Raw genomic sequence first — 17,907 nt, 5'->3', positions numbered from 1 at the left:
AAAAGTTGAAAGAAACTGTCATCAATGGAAAAAATTTGTGAAAAACTGGAAAAGTCAATAGTCTCAGAATGTAATCTCATTAGAGCAGAGCTTGATGCACAAATTTCTATTGTTAAAAAAGACTTAGTTGGTATGTTTTCTCAAGCGAATGCTATAGATGAATGTGTGAAAAAAGTAGAGGGGAAGGTAGAGGCTTCAGAGACAACAATAGGGGAAGTAGACAAGGATCTCAGATCTGAGACAGGTGCTGTTGAAGTTAGATGTAAAGATGCTGTTGGAGACACTAGGAAACAAGCTGTAACTTTTATAAATATGCGAAATGAAAAAATAGACAGTGTTGCCTCAGATGTTGATGAAAAAGTTCAGAAGATAACTGAGGTAACAGACTCAAATGTCTCAGACTTACATAGTGATGTCACTATTATCAAAAAACAGGTACAACAGTTACAAGATGGAGCATATCTAAAAACATTCTGTAATGTGTGACATCCAAGCCATCCTACTATGCCACTAAAGTGTTACCCTAGTGACAAACATTTTCATGCAGTTGATTTTATACAACATTGCCATGATAGTTTTCTCCCTGGCATGAGTGATGAATTAAAAATTAAGTTTATGAAAAGATCATTAGAAGGGGAGCCCTGTCATGGGCCAACCAACTTGACTGTAGCAATTTATCTATAGATGAATTTGAAAAGTGTTTCTTGAAAAAGGTTTGGTCTGATACTGAACAGGCAAGGTTAAAGAGTGAGTTTTTAAATGGTCCAATGTACAGGGAGCAGACAGGAGGTATGAAAGAGTTTTGCAAAGACCATATCATGAAACTTGCACACTCAGATCAACTCTTTGCTGAATTAACTCAAATAGATGCATTTAAGAGAGGACTACCAGAAATAATTCAGATGGGGTTAGTTTATGGGCCAGAAAAGTTTGTAGACCAGTTCCTGAGGGATAAAAAGAAGAAAAAAAGAAGCCTTGGTTTTCAAAATTTGCAGAAGATAATTAGGGGTCCCAAGATCTGTTTGGGACACTCAGTGGTGATGTCACTTACTCTTGTTGTACTCTTGTTGTCTTACAGTTCAAGAAATATATGGTTAACATTTTGAGAGAGTTACACATATATTTTAAGTAGAAACATTGGTGAACAGTCATTTTTGACAGTAAACATAAACATAAAAACTATACAAATCTGACCAAGTAAAATTCAGAGAGTTAACACCTATTTTATTATTTTCTGTGTGTAATAGTAATCAAGAGGGTGTTTTTGTGTTTATAGTAAAAAAAATTCAATTGTACCAAAAACGTAAGGTACTGGTAATGGAATTTTACAAAATCCACAAGTACATCAAATTATTTTGATCACCCTGAGTAACCAGTAAACATGAAAATGTAAAAGGTTGTATAATTGCAGGAGTAATGAGATTACAACACAGTGTGTACACAATTTTTGGTGAATATTGAGGAAGTATATGGTGTATATAGCCATCAGTAAAAGAGTACACTTGGGAAACTTAGTGTCATGCACTAGCTATCAAAGTGTTTGTAAAATGTAACAAGTGAAAGTACAGTTGCCTAGTGAAGTGTATTTGAATGTAATGAAGTTATTGTAGGGATTATTACCTTGCCGACCCTTAAGTTGAAGTAATTTGATTGTATACAGTAATGAGTTGTGCAAGAACTGCAGTGATTACATACAGAAAAGTAATAAAACATGTAAATAGTGTAATGTCTGTTTCTGTTGTTAGAAGAAAAGCTATACCAGTTGTGAGATCTGCTGCTATGTGATGTTATTTTGTGAGGTTGATCTATTGTGTAAGATGAAGCAAGTGATTTTTCTTAGCTGACTATTATTATGGAATATTTAGTAGAGTAATGAGGTGGTGATATGAGGATATGAGGAGAAGTTATTATGTTGATGCAATGAAGAGATATTTGATATATTTAATGAACTATTGATGTATTACTTATGGAATGAAGAGAATGATGTTAGGTGGGGTCTGGTTAGGGAACCTGTCTTTTCTTACTGTGGAGAGAGTTTATGAAAGACACACAAGGTCAGCAAGTTTTGTAATGCAAGTTGTTTTTGATCTGAAGTAACAGATGCAAGTAAATACTCAGTTATATTTATGCAGAAAGATTGATTCTATGTGGAGTGTGACATATTTTGTAATTAGGCAACATGTCAATAATCTGTATACTGAAAAGTGATTAAGCATCTTGTTGGTAATTATTATGAAGAACATGACACTTGAAATTAGGAAGTAAACTGGAGAATGTTTTTAATGGATTAACAACTATACCTATACAGCATTACATACTTGTACATGGTTGAAAAGTAATGAGAAATGAAAACTGTTTATTTCTGAACTTACGAAATTTTTTATACTTACATTGAATCATACACGGTAACTCTAGATGACACATCTGAATACTTGATGGTTGATGTATTCAGTACTATAAAATCTTTATAAATTGAACAACTTATTGTATGGGACTACATACCTGCAACATATAACTGTTTCATTACTGTTTCTGAAAATCTGATGAGAGGTGGGAGTTATTTTGTTACTTTTCTGAAAACATGATGAGGTATATACTGCACATAAGTTTTTGGACATTTTGCCCCAGATAGGAGACTCTATAGTTAATTTGTCGTGTGTTTGATATGCACCAAGTGTTGCAGACATATAGTGACTTATTGAAACATGTAATGATCAACATTTATCTAGACAGAAATTCTAGTTTTTAAGTGTTTCATCACAACCATATCCCACACAATGACTTGTAAATATCTTAGAGCTACTGCATTTTTTATTTGATGTTTTGTTATTTGTGTAACCAACTAGGAGCATGGGGGTGATTCTTGAATGATACAAAGACTACTTTGCCATTGAATACTATACCCACAACCCATAAATACTGCATAAAATTTTATCATTTTTACATTACATTTTTATTGGTCCTATTGATCATTTGTTGTACAAGGTATATAATATAATATTGGACAAGCCATTGTGATTTACAATACATACACCAATATTTACATTGATTTAGGCTTAATATTATCACAACTGAAGGTTCAGCTTCCATACATTATACTTAACCCAAGTAATTAATGTTTTATTTTTATTTTCTTTTTTTTTTTTTAGTATTTGGCAATAAATTTTTGTGCTTCAAGATATTCATCTATACTATAATAACATTTTTGCAATAAATATTTATGGACAGCAGTTTTAAATTTTGAAGTGTCTTTTATTGCTTTAATGTTTGTAGGTAGCTTATTGTATAGTCTGTTTCCTGTTTGCAGTGGTCCATTCTGTTTCAGTGTTTTGTGCGCGTATTGAACATATATGTCCTACTTTCTCCTTGTGTTATACAGGTGGACATGCTGGTTAGTTGACACAAGATTGTTGCTATTTTCTAAGATTTTCCTTAAAAATATGATTACTTGTAAAATGTACAGACATGGTAGTGGAAGGGTATGTAGTTTCTTGAATAAGGGTTTACATGAGCTTCTTTATGCAGCATTTTCTCTCTTATGGCATATAAAACAACTTTTGCTAGCAGATACGTTTCCCCAAAAGATTATGCCGTATTGCAGCAAGGATTCTGCCTGGGTGAAGTATACATCTTTTAGTGTCTCTTTCGATGTACAATCAGAAAGAATTTTAATAGTATAGCAAATGGTATTTAATTTATTTGTAATGTATTTTGTATGTTGGACCCATCTTAGATCTTCTTGGATCCATATCCCAAGAAATTTTGTAGAGCTTGCATTTTTGAGGGTTCTAGTAAACAACTCTACATCTCGTGCTAGTGGACATTTATTTTGCATTGTGTATATATGCTTGTAACGATTTTTTCTGTGTTTATTACTAAGTTGTTTCCAGAAAACCAGTCTGTAATGTGGGTGGTACAATTTTTAATCTTATATAGTAGTTCTTCTTTGGTCCTTCCTTTTAGTATCATATTTGTGTCATCTGCAAATTTTATTTAGTTACGGCATGGGATAGTTAGTTCCAAGTCATTTACAAAGAGTAGAAACAGTACTGGTCCTAGAATGGAGCATTGTGGTACACCTTACTTGATGCTCTGCTTTTCTAAGCAGTAGGACTTAATCTTGTCCCCTTCTTGGATATTAAGCTCAACTAATTAATTTTATCAATTCATAGGCCGGGCCCCTAATACCTACAGATTCAAGTATCTGAAGCAAGATGTTGTGACTGATGACATCGAATGCTTTAGAGGGGTCTAGAAATATGGCTGAGATATGTTCTTTATTGTCTATTGCATTTAAGGCTTCATTTAGGAATGCAAAGATAGCTGTCTCAATAGATTTAGATTTTCGTAATCCATGTTGAGTATCTGAGATAATTATTTTTTTCTATGAAACTGATTACTCTTTTATAATAGATTTTTTCAATTATTTTGGAAAAACCAGATAATAGTGAGATTGGCCTGTAGTTTGATACTTTAGTTTTTATCCCTTTCTTGAACAGGAGTTTTACTTTTGCTATCTTCAATTTTTCTGGGAACACCCCTTCTGATAGAGACCAGTTACTGATGTTGACAAGTGTTCTTTGATTATATTAAGTATTTCCTTTTGATTGGTAGAGTATAGAAAAATAGATTTGTTATTTATAGTACATCTGGACTGATTTACAGGAGTACACTGTAAATTTTAATTTATAAGATGTTCAGTTATCTGTGTAAAGTAGGAATTAAATTTATTTGAAATTTTTGTAGGTTCAGTTATCACAGTTGAGTTATCCATTAGGCAGTTAATGTTATGGAAGTCTATCTGTTCTGCTGCAGTTTCTTTCCTGACAATATTCCATATGGCTTTCGTCTTATTGGTGGAATTTTTTTATGTATGTGTCATTTGCCATTATTTTTGCTTGTTTGACAACATTTTTTAATATCTTTTTATAGGTTTTGTAATAAGAGTCAAATTCTGATGATGTAAGTTGTTTGGACAATCTGTGCAGTAATCTTTTTTTGTTTGAAGATACTAGGATCCCAGGAGTAATCCGTTTATTTTTTGTTTTTCTTGTGTATGTTTCCCTCTGGGTTGGAGGGAAGCACAGTTCAAAATAGTAGGAAAAATTGTTAATAAAGTTATTATATTTTCCATCTGTCTGTTTACAATTATAAATCTCTTCCCAGCTTTCTTTGCTCAGTTAATGGAGAAAATGATTTATATTTTCATTACTGTAGTTTCTACTGGTGGTTGTTAGGCAGTGTTTAAGCTGTAGCTCAATTTCCATACTCAGAGAGAGTTTTTGAGCTGTGTGATTCCCAAAGTCTGTGTTTAGTGTTTCTATTGTATAGTTCATTTCTACATTTACAAAAATCTGATCAGTTGTGGTGCATGAGGTCTTTGTGATATGAGTTGCTGTTCCTATGGTGGGTTTCACATTAAAAGTTTGCAAGAGATTCAGTAATTCATTCTTTTCTTTGGGTCATTTGCAAAGTCAATATTAAAATCACTGCATAGATTAACTCTTCTGTTTCTTTGTGTTAGTCTGTTAAGTGATTATTCCAAACTTTTTAGGAGAGATCTGTATAAACAACTAACAGCTAGTTTAATGTCTACTATCTCAACTCCTGATAGCTCTACATCTTTTTCCTTCACTATTTCAACAGGAAATTTTATATTTACGAAGTTTATATTATTTCTTATGCATATACAACTGCCACCATGTTTAAGAATTTTTTGTAAATACCTTGAAGGTATTGTCTGATAACTAGTAATATATGTACACTATTCCTTGTGTATGAACAACTTGTGCACAGTGCAGAATGCACCATGCATTTTATGTAGATGTCTATGACACAGAACTCTAAAACAAACAAATCTTATCTTCAACAAAGTTTGTAAAAGATGTTAGGAGAGTTATTGAAATGTGTGGGCACTTGTTTCCCAAAAAGCTGACACATAATATCATCTGTGTACAGTATATAATTTTGTGTATTATGTAAGTGGACATTTCCCAATTCTATCTAGTTTTATGTGAATTTTCAATCAGAAATCGTATGTAAATTTCAGACAACCCCATGATCTGGAGAGGACATTTTCTTTTTTGTGCTTTAAGTGTTAGTTACATGACATGTTTTTATGGACACTCACCATAGTGTTTATAAATGTAAATTACTTGATTGATGTTGTATAGAATCCTAAACCATGAGTTGAACAAAACTGATAGTGAACTTGACTGTGTGTTTGTTTATACACACTACATGGTATTCCCAACAGAAGTTGTGGCATGTTAGCATACAGGATTTATATTTGAAATTACTATAAACATAATCTATTATCCTGGAACGAAGTAGTGTTTACGTAGCACACAGAACTTTATCAAATGCTTTGATGTTTTAGTAGTGTCTATGCTACACACAGTATTTCATGAACTACTGACAATATAAAATGGTATTGTCATAAAATGGTGGTGTCATAAAAGCACAGAGGACTTTCTTCTGATATATGGCATCATATTTTTTGGTAGTGAAATTGGTATCAAAATCTACAATACTGCAAGTGATATCGTATTTTGCAGTTATGATGAAAGCAACAGAAAAGACTGTTTTCAAAATAGTATTAACTTTTCAAAACTTGAGTCACTTTAGGAAGTCAAGTGTATAAGAGAACAATTCATTTATCTTATTATTATTTTCCGCATCCAAGTTAAAATTTACTGATTGTTGAGTGTTAGTTTTAGTATAGTTACCCCTAATGCATTAATATTTGCCTTACAATTTTGTCTTAGTGGTAAGTATTTTTGCTTTAAATGTTGCTAAATTGTATTTGTACAAAATTCAACATCAAAATAACAGCTGAAAAAATCTATTCTGAAGCTGATACACTGTGAAATGTTGTAGGAAATACCCTGGGAGCTGTGTCCACTCCTAAAAAAAAAAAAGTCATCAAGCCCATCACCAGTATGAAGAACCATTGACACCGCCCTCCAGTTCAGTGTACACTGAACGCCTCTTTTCTAATCAGATGTTCTATGTTTTGATCTTAGTATGACTATATCTTTACTGATGTACTTTGGAATGATATTAACTGGGTGTGGTTGGGTTGTATGTTGTGTGGTGGGAAGGAAGGAAGGAGAAACATAAATTTTTCTGGAGTTGCGTACAAACTGAATGTGTTTCACCGAGTGAACATTGTAAATTTATGGTAATAAGGCATCTAGGACTATTAAATATGAAAATTAAGTATGAATCTGTTTGTTTTCTATGTCATTTCAAGAAACACATCAACATACAGGGTTTCCAAATCTACAAGAGAACCTGGTTTCCAGACAGAAAAAATTCAAGCAATGAATAATCCTCAAAAAACGAAATGAGTATTTGTTCTTTAAAACTACCACTAGACCCAGCCAACAATATTTTACTCCATGAACATTTGTTACAATTAACAGTCATCCAACGTGCATAACAAAGCAGGTTGTTTATGCAGTCACAGATTGATATTAGACTACACAGATGCGAAACTTAACTGACTGCAGGTCTCATCTGGTTGCATATTAAATGACTGCTCTTGTAGTGGGTTTTCACAGTCTAGGTGATACAGCAGAGAATTATTACAAATCTCATGCATTCTGTACACACTATTTTATTTGCACTTACTACAATACACAGCATCTATTCAATATGAAAGCACACACTAACTGTGGCACCAGAAGAGAGCATATACATCATTCATCATTGATATTGTTGTTCAGAGTCCCCACAGAGCCCAACTGTAGAGTGCAGATGTTGGGTGGAGACACTATCACTGTGATGAATGACAGCCACTGCTTGTGTGAGTTCATAGCCCCTATGGTGTTGCAGGAGGTGTCATGGTCGACTGATCAGCGAGTTAGGAGGGGGCACTTCATCGTCCACTGTTGACGGCCTATGCATGGGTGATGCAGTCATTCAGGTTCTGTCAACATGGGCAGCAACAACAAAAGTGGTGTGGCATTAGAGGAGAGATCTTCTAGTCTGTGCCAGCTTCAAGCAGTTGATCGTCACCATTGTTGATTTGCAGTTGACCTCAATTCAGAACATGTTGTTGCTACAGCTGATGACTCAATATGGATCTTTACAGGAGTGTGTTAGTGCAGGTCAGACCATGTTGTCATGCAGCATGACAAACTGTGTCATGCCCAGTCTCTTGTGTATGAAGGAAGGCAGTGCTGGGTAGGATCATGGTGATAGGATGGTGATGCGCTGAATTCTTCTCCATACTGCTTATAGTAGTTCCAGTAATGGTTGTGGGTTGTCATCTATGGGTGGCAAGAAAAGATCTGCTGGTAGTCGCAGTGTCTCTCCATATAGCAATTCAGCAAATGGCCCCTGTAGATCTTCTTTCATGGCAGTGTGCACCCTTAACAAGACCCAAGGAAGTGCTTCTGCCCATTCACCACTTTGACTCATGAGTGCTGCTTTCATTGTTCTGTGCCACCTCTCAACGAGATCATTACTCTGTGGGTGGTATGCTATCATATGCTAGCAGTCGATGCTGCAGATTTTGCATAATGTTTCAGACAGTCATGCCTCAAACAGTCATCTATGGTCCATTGTTATCATGAGTGGGCTGTTGAGCTGGGCAAGTCACGTATGCCATCATGTCAGTCTTCTGCATCGCCTCATCATGGAGAGGATGTATTTTTCTCCTGACAATTCCAGTAAAGGGCCAATGAGGTCCAAATGAATGTGACAAGATCATCCCTGTGGAACTGTGAAGTGCCGCGTGGGATTAGCCGAGCAGTCAGTGCGCTTGTGTGTCCATGCTTTACGGTCTCTTGGCCATACGAAGCAGTCAGTGACAAGCTTCATAGTGGGTCATATTCCTTAATGGGAGAGATTGTGCAGTGACCAAATAATGGCTTCACGAAAGGATGCTGGCACCAGTGGTCATTGTTTTCGAGAGAAGTATCACAGAGTGGAACTGTATTCATCCCTGGTAGTTGACATTGTTCAGTCTTCAGACTGGTTCCCAGGTCAGATGCAAGCACTGTAATTGACAGATCTGATGCCTGTTCCCATTCCATTTGGATATAGTCCACATATTGACCCATGAAAGGTATTCCATCACAATGTTATCTGCTTCCTGTAAGTAGCAGACATCTACAGTAAATTGAGAACTATATTCCAAGTACCTAAACTGTCTTGGAGCAATTCATGTTGACAGATGTAGAATCACATCTGTGACTGGTTTATGGCCTGTATAAATCAGAACCACTTACTCATCAATATCTTCATTGAAACAGGGCACAGCGTTGTAAATCGCTTGAAGTTCTCTGTCAAATACTTAATACTGCATTTGGGATTTTGAGAGCTTTATGGAGAAAAACCAGAGTGGTTGCATATTCCTGTTATAGATTTGTTAGAGTAACTCATCAGTAGTGAATGTAAGAGGCACGTCCCACACCAGTTGGGCTAAAGCCACTGGTGAAACAAAACTGTCAACTGAACATGTGAAAGACACTTGCCTGTCTTTTGTCCACGTGAGCCAGTGATGTCTGTGTGTGTTTGGTCCTTTTAAAGCATGAGTGAGGGAAGCCTGGATGTCCGCTGCATGTGGCATGTTTCTCTGGTCAAAATTCGAGATGCCCTGATACAACCGGATATTGTGGAATGTCTGTGGTCATGGAAGATTTCATATGAGAGACAACTGGTCGCCCATTGGACATATTCTTAAAGTAGAGCTGGTGTATCTTACAATTGTGACATATTTCTGGTGAAGCTCTAGTTTGTCTTTGTCGATTTCGGCCCCCCTTCATCTAAGAACTGAGAACTTGTTTGAGGTGTCTGTTATGCATTTCATTGTCTTTAGAGAACACTTTTATATCATCTATGTAGGTGTAACAATTTGAGACATTAAAAAGCACACCATCGATGAAACACTGCCATGTCTGTGTGGAGTTTTTGAGTCCATAAGGCATTACCAAGAACTCAAGCAAACCAAAAGGCATGGTGATGGCAGTTTTTTGAATATTAGCTGGGTCCATGGGAATCTGGTAGTGTGATTTCTTGCAGTCATTCATGAAAAACACAGTGGCCCCTGCAACTTTGTGGGTATAGTATTGAATGTTTGGTACTCAGTAGGAATCATGCATAGCTTGAGAGTTCAATTTGCAATAATCACTGCACACATGGAGTGATCCATCTTTCTTCAGAACTACTCTTATTTGTGAGGCCCACAGGCTGTCATATTGTCAAAGTTCACCACACAACATCATTTGATTGACTGCTTCTTTTGCAGCATTCAGTTTCTGGGGATCTAGTCTATGTGCCTTGTGTCATACCAAGGGTCCTGGTGTAGTGATAATCCTATGGACCATTCCATTTCATATGGCATACAAATACACCATTGACAGGTCATTGAGTGGGACACACATGCAGGTGAGGCAGAGCACAAAGCAAGTACATACTTGCATCTACTTGTTTACCAGGGCTGGCTGTAGGCATGATTCTAGCATGGCCAATGAGGAGGCTGTGAGTCCCATAGATCGGTGTGTGCATTGATGTTTTAATGCACTGATGGTAGTGCAGGCTGTGTTAAGCTCCTGTGTAAGAGACTGAAGTTGTAGGTGCAATGAGTGGTTTTCTCCATGTACATCCAAGAGCTGTAAGTGGTTTATAGTCACCTTGTCCACTGCAGTGAAGGTTTGTTGCATTAGATGGCACTGATGCAGGAGTGGATCAGTGGATCGTTGATGGTACATACCACTGTTGTAATATCAGAATATCAGTAAGTGCAGCCACAATGATGGTGTGTGTGTGTTATGGTGGCACAATGCAGACCATTGCACGTCAGAGGAAAATTTGAAGTGTTGCAAGAAGTTGAACTAGATGCACGTCATAGGCTACATAGAAAGTCAAGGTGTGCTTCACTCCATTGGAAAAAGTCACTGTTCTGGTCATGATGCCACATACCCATATAGGAACATCATGGTGGCCTGGAAGTGCAGAAGTTCTGAGGTGGAGTGAGCCAAGATGAGGTTCTGTGGGACTTCACTGACACTGGACGCTATTTCAGTCAGGAAGTGGGTGTTGTCTACTATGTCTGTGATGAAAACGTGTCCATTTCTGCTCTGAGTGATCGTGCCCAGAAGGCGGCTTGTTGTAGTGTGACAGGCAAGTGAACCTATTCCTGCCCACCAGCAGCATTTGCCTGTCATCATGGATATCAAAATTTTTGTGCCTTACCACCGAATGTTTGGTGGTCCCAGCACACAGCATCAGAATTGTCTGATTTAGCTCTAGTTGTTCATCCTTTAGTCTGAATGTTGATAGTGCTTGGCAGTCCAGACATCATGCTGTAGTGGGCTGTGGTGAACTGACATTGCAGTGTGGAATGTTGACACGAGGCTGTCTGGCCAGTGGTTGTCTTAACATGTGAGAGCATATATTCTGTCAGCCAGTGTGGGTCTGTCTTCCACCAGTTGTTGCTTATGGGCTATCAGTACTTTCCAGACCACATTCACCAACTTTATGAGCCATGTAGCCCACAACATGTGACCATTGATGACCTCTGTCAGTTGAGTGCTGGAGGCGGCACCACAACTGTGATGCAGTGCCGTCATCAAGACATGCTTTGTACAATGCTTGATGTAGTTGTTGTTCTGGTGAGTGTGAGAGTCTTCTCAGAATCACTCATTTCACCATCTCATATTTATTGGAGGGCTGCAGGGACAGGATGGCTTCACTCATTACTTCAGAGTGTTAATCTAAGTGACATAGTAAAGCAATAATTTTTTCTAAGACATCCGTAATGACTCAATGTGCAAAAGAGCATTTGGCTGTAGCAAACCATAACATCACCCACATGGGATGGCAGGAGGGGGCATGGTGTGCTGACCACTTGTGTGCATATTGCATATGGTGGCATGTAGTTCCTGTGCTGGGAATTGCAACATGGCACTGTGATTGTTTGCCAGTTGCTACTGTTGTCTTGATATGGAATGCTGCCTGATGTAGGTCCATGGAAGCTTGAAATGCAGGCTAATCACCACAGTTGACTGATGAAGTTGTGCCACTGAGTTCATTGCCAGTGGTAGTCGCTGTTGGAAGAAGGCCAGTTGACAATGTGAGAGCGGAAGCCCATTGTTGTTGTGTGGCCAGCATTTGTGGTGTGGTGGTCAGTCAATGTCTGGTTTGTCACATGAAATCTTCTATGCAGTGAGGGAACTGCATTGAAGCATATGTGGAGCACTGATGTAGTGTTCCTATTAGCTGTCATGCAGAGTAACTACTGTTGCAAGTCATCATTGCCAACACACAAGATACCATAGTAATTTGAGGCTGATCAAAATTTTAAATCTATTCAGTATGTCAGCAGTCACTTCACACATCTATGGCACTTGCACTGGTGTACATCAAATGTCTGGCAAGACAAGGTTGTAGTAAATGTGATCATGATCACAAATCACATATTCACAACTTGGGTTCACCAATGTAGTGGGTTTTCAAAGGCTAGGTGATATGGTAGTGATTTATTACCAATCACACTGCATTCTGTACACACCATTTTATTTCATCTTAGTACAATACATAGCATTCATTCATTATGAAAGCAGAAAGTTTACTAACTATAGCTTCAGAAGAGAGTGTATACATTATGCAGTAGTGATATTATTGTTCAGAGTCCACATACTCTTATATTCAATTTGGAGAAAAACAGCAGCTACAATATTATATCAATACAATGCAACCAATGCTCTTATGTTCCAGCATAGTCAGCACTAGGCATAGTGTACTTAAAGCCATGTGAGCAAATCAACTGCTCATGCTCTGCACAATTTTAGATGCAGAACAAGTTCATGATGCCAAAATGGCACTGTGCTTGTATACTATTGCTACAACTCATCATACTTCACAAGTATCATGCTGTAGTCTTGGCAAAATTCATTGTTTAGTGATCTTCAGTTTCTCCTGGGGTATTTGTGGATCAAACAATTAACAAGTGTACTGCCAGTTCGAAGTACCTGTTGGACACTATTAACTGGCAGTACACCCATGACCTGGTCAATAAATTTACTGTTTACGTCACTGTTGCTCTGACTACAATAACCATGCCAACAGCCAGTGGACACTGGTAATCCAAACTGGCAGTTAGTTTTACACTGAAGGTCACTTCTCTGTGCAAGTATTTTGTCACTGTTATTTATTGTGTGATAGGTATTGTCTAGTGTGCAGTAGTACATGGACGAAATATTTCCTGATACTGCAACTGCAATGCCCTACACCATTGTTTACCTAGTACAGACAACTGTTCACACTGTTATTTAATGAGTGACAGGGTTTCTAAAATGAAAGCAGTTTCTATGAGTACTTAATTGGTTGAAATCATAGTGCATCAATACTATATGATGATACTCTTTTACAAAGTTCAAGTCTGTACAAGTATTTTGTCATTGTTATTTATTTTGTGATAGGTATTGTCTAGTGTGCAGTAGTACATGGAAACAATATTTCATTATACTGCAACTATAATGCCCAACACCATTGTGTACCTAGTACAGACAACCATTCATACTGTTATTTAATGAGTGACAGGGTTTCTAAAATGAAAGCAGTTTCTATAAATACTTTGTTGATTGAAATCATAGTGCATCAATACTATATGATGATACTTTTTTACAATGTTCAAACATAATAACAGAACTCTATCTATTCAGGTTCAGAGCCATCACTAAGTTGTAATTTATAACAAAAGACTGCATTTTCGATCCTACTCTAATAATACTAACGATATTTACTGTTTCATTGTCTGTATCTGGGCATGTTCACAAAATGCACTATTTGTGCTTGTACTTGTGTCTTCAGAAATGGATTCCGTTTTGCAACTCAGTGACACTTCCTATAGCTTTGCTTTCTGGGTCTGCATGGAGGACCATTCTCTTTAAAACATCACTTAATTCAATACTTGACAAAGCCAGCAGTCTATATATTTCTTCACAAACATATACTTGATATATGATGTAACTCTTTCTACTAACCAAGTGTTGCTGTGCACATCCAAAAGTGTTTGACAATGCCATATTAAAAAAGTCTATTGTATGCAATAGCTTTTCAGGAAAACACATTCATCAAACCAGTCTATGCAAAAAAAGGAGTCTTGCGCTGCCAGTCACTGCACTCTTATATTATTTAAATAATTACTTTTTTTACATTCCTTCTAAATTTTCAAAAGAGTAAAGGAGATCTCTAAACCTAAAATAATTAAAACTTTCATTTAGTCCCTCAGTTACAGCTGCATAAATAGAGTTTTTATCATAGCATCCTATCATTCCTCCATCCCTACATTAAATAATCATAGTAACATTGAATCATTATTAAGACAGAATGGATATCAGTTCAGACTTTCTATATTCAATATGTGTAATTGCTTAGATTATTTAAAAACAATGAATAACATCGAACTTGTTAAAATAATATGTGTGTTTGTTGTTAGGCTGCCATAAAAGTTAGTCAATCAACAACTTTATCATACCTATTGAGCACTAAAACAAAATAATCAAAACTACCTTGAGTCTGAAACCATAATTAAAATATTACTGGCTATGCTTCTTGTACTAAAGAGTCTTTTATTCCTTAATCTTCCTTTTGAAATTAAACACTTCAAGTCTTCTGTTTTCTAAAACAAAATATCATTAGAAACTACACTAAATATGTGTCTCTGGATGACCACAGTGCCATTCGAAATGGGTTCTCTACTAAAGCATACACACATGCCAGTGCCCATGTATCCATGTTCTGGATACCTGGTTTTCATGTGTGTTGGATGTTCTCACTGCTTACTGACGCATAAGTGAGTGTCATACCTCTTGGATCAGCTGTTGTTGTGATGGTTATGGCTGCAGCTGCATCTTACCACACAAACTGTGACATCATTGTTTTGTCATGGAGTTGATACAGTAGTTGTAAAGTGGAGTTAGCTGAATGCCAGATGTTCATGCATTCATTTACTTTTTCAATTACTTTTTATGTCCTGTAGATCCCATCAAGGAGGAGAACATTCACAGATGTGGAACAGGACAAGGTGCACATTAACAATAGGCAAACAACTCAAAATAACTTAATTTTTATACTGTATTATCCATAAATTATCTTTGCACTATTAATTACTACAGTATTTGTTTTTATGTCAGCTAAATGTAACCTGGTAAATTAGGTGTAGTCATCAATTTGGAAAAAAAAGTTAATTAAAGCACTTGCTGTTCAGCTTTGATTGGTAGCTTAATATTTACTTGATTTAGAGGTATTTCTCAAAGAAAATAGTTACCTACATCTGTAACAACAGTAGCCTTTCTGTAATATGTTACTACTTAATGTCACTTAATAATCAACACTTCTACTTCCCATGAAGCCAACAGGAATTTTTAGTCCTAGAATCTAGATAATGAGACAATTAGCGCAGATAGTGGCTAGCAAGTAAGTTTAAATTTTATTTTGAATTGATTGTAAATTCCAGTGTCTTACTTTATGTGGCTGATCATTGTCTCAGATCAGAAGCATCAATTATGCCAAACTCACTGCCGCTCAACAGTCAGATCACAAACTACAAGGACTTTTATCAATAGAAATATTGGAGTTGGATCTCCAACTTATCCAGTTTCCACAGAGTGATGTCAAGCTGTATTGTGATACGACCACATCAAAACTGTGGTCGTTTGTATCTATTGCCTTCAGAAGGTATGTCTTCAATATGCTACACAACTTGTGTCACCAAGGTATTTGATTGACAGCTTACCTAGTGATGAATCATTACATATGGCTGGGAATACATTAAGAGTGCCATGAGTGGGAGAGGTGTTGTCTTAAATGCTAACGCAGTAAGATACATTGCCATGTGTGAGCATCGATAGGGAACTTTCCTATCATGACAACTCATTTAAATCACATACACATCACAACTGTTGGTCCATTTCCATTGTCTGCTGCCAACATTACATGCTTATGATGACAGATCATTGTCCCTGCTGGAAAGAAGCTATACTGGTGGACAATGTTACAGCAGAAATTGTGTCTTTCAATTAATGTCATTTTTGGTGCCATGTTTTGGCTGTCCATTACACATAATGACAAGCAGAGGACGACATTTTGAATCCAACCTATTTGGCCAATTTGTGCAGTTTTGCATTACACCTCACCGCAAAATGATGAGCTACCACTCGGCCAGTAACAGGATGATCAAAAGATGGCACCACTCACTTAAGGCAGCACTAACGTGCCACACCATTGAGTGGACACAGGCCCTTTCCATGGTATTACTCTTCCTAAGAAACACTTTGAATCTGACCTATTTGGCCAATTTGTGCAGTTTTGTATTACACCTCACCACAAAATGATGAGCTACCACTCGGCCAGTAACAGGATGATCAAGAGATGGCACCACTCACTTAAGGCAGCACTAATGTGCCACACCATTGAGTGGACACAGGCCCTTTCCATGGTATTACTCTTCCTAAGAAACACTTTGAATCTGACCTATTTGGCCAATTTGTGCAGTTTTGTATTACACCTCACCACAAAATGATGAGCTACCACTTGGCCAGTAACAGGATGATCAAGAGATGGCACCACTCACTTAAGGCAGCACTAACGTGCCACACCATTGAGTGGACACAGGCCCTTTCCATGGTATTACTCTTCCTAAGAAACACTTTGAAAACAGATCTAGATAGGTCTTTGGTGGAACTGGTGTACAGACAGTCAATGAGGCTTCCAGGAGAATTAGAGGAAACCAATGCTCTATCACGATCAAGGAATGGTCAACTAAAATTCCTATCCTGATTGCAGGAGCACATGTCCCACGTATGCACACATTAGCCTCACAGACATGGTATGACTACCACCTTCTTGCATAAAGACTTGAAAATCTGTTCATATGTCATATTAGTATGATGGGAGGCATCAAACTGTGATTGCAGCTGCCATACTCAGGACCCTACCATGTTTCAGCAAGGAGAAACAAGACAACTGACATTTCAGTTAATGGAAAGCCACACCTTCCAAGACTACAGCCTTGCTCAACAATCACCACATCACCAACTCCACAGCCATTGGTGCATATTGCATCAGCAGACCTGACAATATGTTACTCAAGATCCAATTGTCTCATCCACTTTCCAGAGTTTTATTTGAAACAATGCTCTGCTTCCACTATGGGGGCAGATGTGGTGACATTGCACAATTACATAGAGTTGTGTCACACGTGTCACAACACTGTCAAACATTTCACATTAGACACCAGGGGTGCTGTATTTTATATACATGTTTTTTAGTTTTGTTATTCTTTGATTATGCTGCTATATTTTGTATCTTACATGCATGTAATTAGGTTGTGCATAGTTATGAGATAAATTGGTTGTTTTTGTTCCCCACATGTTGTGTGATGTTGAATTGCAAGATCAGAATGGCTAAACAAGCTGTTATGTTTTTCACTGTCTCCTATAGCTGTGATCAATAAAGCTACTGTTAATTGTTTGAGCAAGTTTTTGTGTAGTCCTGTTATGTTTTATCAAGTACACACAGGTTCTAATAGGTGAATGACAGTCTGCACACCTAGTACTGACATCCTTGAGAATCTTGTCACTTGGAATATGTGGAAGGAATATTATCATTTTTTGTACAAATGTATTACATATCCATGTTTTATGATATGTTCTACATACTTGAGGACCTCTTCAGTATGGATCTACAGAACAAAAAGTATATCTAATGAAACCCAATTTAAATCTCTACTTATCTCTGCTGCAACATTTCTATTACTAAGATAAGTGTCTTCCTTGGCACATGGGTTACCAGAACTGGTGCTGATTGTAATTAACTCTTGAGCTGCTGGATAGCAGTAAGTCACAAGCAGGTGATCACATCATTTACAACCTTTTTTTGCAGATGGTTTCA

At 37.1% G+C, this 17,907-nt stretch overlaps 1 protein-coding gene across 1 annotated transcript in view; it reads right to left on the bottom strand.

Moving 5' to 3' along the window:
* The window catches only part of LOC126235087 (uncharacterized), a 92,667-nt gene that overhangs the window by 60,562 nt on the left and 14,198 nt on the right, over window positions 1-17,907 (bottom strand). The gene's annotated exons all lie outside the window — the stretch shown is intronic.

Source organism: Schistocerca nitens, chromosome 2 (assembly GCF_023898315.1).
Source record: "Schistocerca nitens isolate TAMUIC-IGC-003100 chromosome 2, iqSchNite1.1, whole genome shotgun sequence".
Lineage (NCBI taxonomy): Eukaryota > Metazoa > Arthropoda > Insecta > Orthoptera > Acrididae > Schistocerca > Schistocerca nitens.
The sequence above is the reverse complement of the archived record's forward strand: the minus strand, read 5'-3'. Positions and strand labels throughout refer to the sequence as shown.